The sequence below is a fragment of the Asparagus officinalis genome, chromosome 8 (genome assembly GCF_001876935.1).
Source record: "Asparagus officinalis chromosome 8, Aspof.V1, whole genome shotgun sequence".
NCBI classification, from domain to species: domain Eukaryota; kingdom Viridiplantae; phylum Streptophyta; class Magnoliopsida; order Asparagales; family Asparagaceae; genus Asparagus; species Asparagus officinalis.
The window spans coordinates 3,747,303-3,750,738 of NC_033801.1; the positions used below are offsets into that span (position 1 = coordinate 3,747,303).

The following is a 3,436-nucleotide window of genomic DNA, read 5'->3' on the forward strand; positions in this document are numbered from 1 at the left end:
AAGTATCCTCTTGATCTTGCTCACACTGATGTTTGTTCTATGGATGCTAAATCACATAGTGGTGCTCAATATTTTGTTTCTTTTATTGATGATTATTCTCGAAAGGTGTGGGTTTTTGTGTTGAAAACAAAAGATCAGGTACTTTCTGCATTCAAGGAGTTCCAGGCTAGAGTTGAAAGAGAAACAGGTCGGAAGCTCAAGGTTGTAAGATCTGATAATGGTGGAGAGTACAGAGGTCCATTTGAGAGCTACTGCAAAAGTCAAGGCATCAAGCTTGAGAAGACAGTTCCAAAGACACCTCAGCTAAATGGAGTTGCAGAGAGAATGAACAGAACAATTGAAGAAAGAATTCGATGCATGCTCTCTCATGCTAAATTGCCAAAGTCATTTGGGCAGAGGCATTGATCACTGCAGTGTATTTGATCAACCTTTCTCCTTCAGTTCCTCTTGATGGTGATGTTCCTCAGAGAGTATGGACGGGGAAAGATGTCTCCTACAAGCACCTGAGAGTTTTTGGATGCAGAGCATTTGTGCATATTCCTAGAGATGAACGATCCAAGCTTGATAAGAAGACAAAGCAGTGCATTTTCTTAGGGTACTCAGAAGATAATTTTGGGTACAAGTTGTGGGATCCAGTTGACAGGAAGGTCATTCGAAGCAGAGATGTTGTATTCTTTGAAGATCAAACCATTGAAGATTTTGAGAAGCCAAAGCAACTAACATCCTCTCAAGCTCCAGTCATCATTGATCCTGTCTTTCCACAAGTCACCCCTAGAGTTGAAGGGGGAGAAGTGCAGCAAGATGGTGACAACAATGCTGATGATGGTGATAATGGTGATGATGAGCAACCTGAAAATGAGCCACATGTTGCAGAGCCACCACCACAACCTCAAGTAAGAAGATCCACCAGAGAAAGACAACCTTCCTCAAGGTACTCATCAAATGATTTTGTGTTATTATCTGATGGGGGAGAACCAGAATGCTACGATGAGGCTATGTCACATGAGCATAGCAAGGAATGGTACAATGCCATGCAAGAAGAGATGAATTCATTGCATGAGAACCACACCTATGATTTGGTGAAGTTGCCTCAAGGTAAGAAAGCACTCAAGAACAAGTGGGTGTACAAGTTGAAGACTGGAGAAGATGGAAAACCACCTAGATACAAGGCATGAATAGTCGTAAAAGGCTGTGAGCAGAAAAAGGGTGTTGATTTTGATGAGATTTTCTCTCCAGTTGTGAAGATGTCTTCAATACGAGTTGTTCTTGGATTGGCTGCCACCTTAGACTTAGAAGTTGAACAACTTGATGTGAAGACAGCATTCCTCCATGGTGATTTAGAGGAGGAAATATACATGGAGCAACCTGAATGTTTCAAGGTCAAGGGAAAAGAGAAACTTGTGTGCCACTTGAAGAAAAGTTTGTATGGTTTGAAGCAAGCACCTCGACAATGGTACAAGAAATTCGAGTCATTCATGATTGATCATGGTTTCCACAAGACACATGCTGATCACTGTGTGTTTGTGAAGAATTTTGCCAAAGGTGATTTACTCATTCTCTTGTTGTATGTTGATGATATGTTGATTGTTGGTCGTGATACCAACAAGATTGTCAATTTGAAGCTTAGTTTGAACAAGTCCTTTGCAATGAAGGACCTTGGCCCTGCAAAACAAATTTTGGGCACGCACATTTCCCATGATAGGAAAAATAAGAAGTTGTGGTTATCACAGGAAAGGTACATCGAGAAGGTGCTGCAAAGATTCAACATGAACAAGGCTAAACCTGTGTGCTCTCCACTTGCAGGAAACATGAATTTGAATTCAAGTCAATGTCCTGCAAGTGATGATGAAAGAAAAGAAATGAAAAATGTGCCTTATGCATCCGCCGTTGGAAGTTTGATGTACATAATGGTATGCACGAGACCGGATATAGCTCATGCTGTTGGGGTTGTTAGCAGGTTCATGTCTAATCCTGGAAAGGAGCATTGGGCAGCAGTGAAGTGGATTCTCAGGTATCTTAGAGGTACTTCTAGAGTGAGCTTATGTTTTGGCCCGGGACAACCTGTGTTGGATGGCTACACAGATGCAGATATGTCGGGTGATTTTGATTCTAGCAAGTCTACTTCTGGATACTTGATGACATTTGCAGGGGGAGCTGTATCATGGCAATCAAAACTGCAAAAGTGTGTTGCTCTTTCGACCACCGAGGCCGAGTATATGGCGGCCGTTGAAGCAGGTAAGGAGATAATATGGATGAGAGATTTTCTTGAGGAGTTAGGTTTGGAGCAAGAAAAATACCTACTCCACTGTGATAGTCAAAGTGCCATCCACCTTGCCAAGAATGCTACCTATCATTCACGGACCAAGCACATTCGGAGAAGATATCATTGGATTCGGGAAGCGATAGAAGAAAAGTCAATTGAGCTAGTGAAGATCCATACTAACAAAAATGCTGGAAGCTTCTGGGGCAGAGCAGAAAACACCACGAAATAACAGAGTGAAGAGAGAGGCTGAGAACAGAATTTTCTTCTTGGAGCAGTTCTGGTGTTGCCGCTTGATTGAGGGTCAAACGTGCTCTGATTGTAGCCAAATTTTGACACTTTGTTCCTGTCATCCCAAGCTACATATCCAACGGTTGGATTGTCATTTCGAGCTTCCAAAGTCGGTATTTTATTTTCAGCCCTAATCTTCATAAAAATTGTTGATTATCACTTGTGAGTGAAGTTTATGGAGATTTGTTGTTCCAAGGTTGTTCCTTGATGATTATATGTGCCTCTAGTATTATCTAGAGAAGACAATTGGTGTACCCACTTATTTTACTGGTGATTAGTGGAAGAGTTTGGTACCGGCCTCCGGTCCCATGGTTTTCTCCCCTCATTGGGGTTTCCACGTAAATCCTGGTGTGCTTTATTTATTGTTTCTGGGCTGTTAATACTTGCTTCGTTACTGTCCATATTTGTTTAGATTGAAGATTGGTTGAATTTTCCCATCTGTCAACACAATTGGGAAAGTGTGAACATTTGCTTCTGCTTGCTATTGTGTATTCTGTGTGCACTTTCCATAACAGCTGCCCTAGCTCTGTCGCCGCCCAGCCCACCGCCACGTAGACCTCAACCGCACCCGCTTGCCTATCCCACTCCGCATCACCCACCGCAGCCCCACCACTGCCCCCCATCACAATAGTTGTAATATGCGAAAACAACGCTGCAGTTCCGTACGCCCACCGCTGGCTTGTCCTAATTAATGCCTCGTCCGATTTCCAAACTCCACACATGTAACTGTTCAACCAAATTCCATAGCCATGCTGCAGGCCCAAGTCTCACCTGCCTCGCATTGCGGGCAACACAAGCATCCCATACTCCCCTGCTACGCGTCTGCCTACAATCTCCTACTCCACCCATTCCGAAAATAGCACCACCTGCAGGTCAAGCACCACC

At 43.3% G+C, this 3,436-nt stretch overlaps 1 long non-coding RNA gene across 2 annotated transcripts in view; it reads left to right on the plus strand.

Moving 5' to 3' along the window:
* The window catches only part of LOC109820528, a 12,371-nt gene continuing 11,415 nt past the window's right edge, over positions 2,481-3,436 (plus strand). The window contains exon 1 of one of the 2 annotated variants that reach the window (XR_002241890.1): positions 2,481-2,664. This is a non-coding gene — a long non-coding RNA (uncharacterized LOC109820528). The remainder of the gene's footprint in view (positions 2,665-3,436) is intronic. The other variant, XR_002241891.1, reaches the window with a different exon arrangement.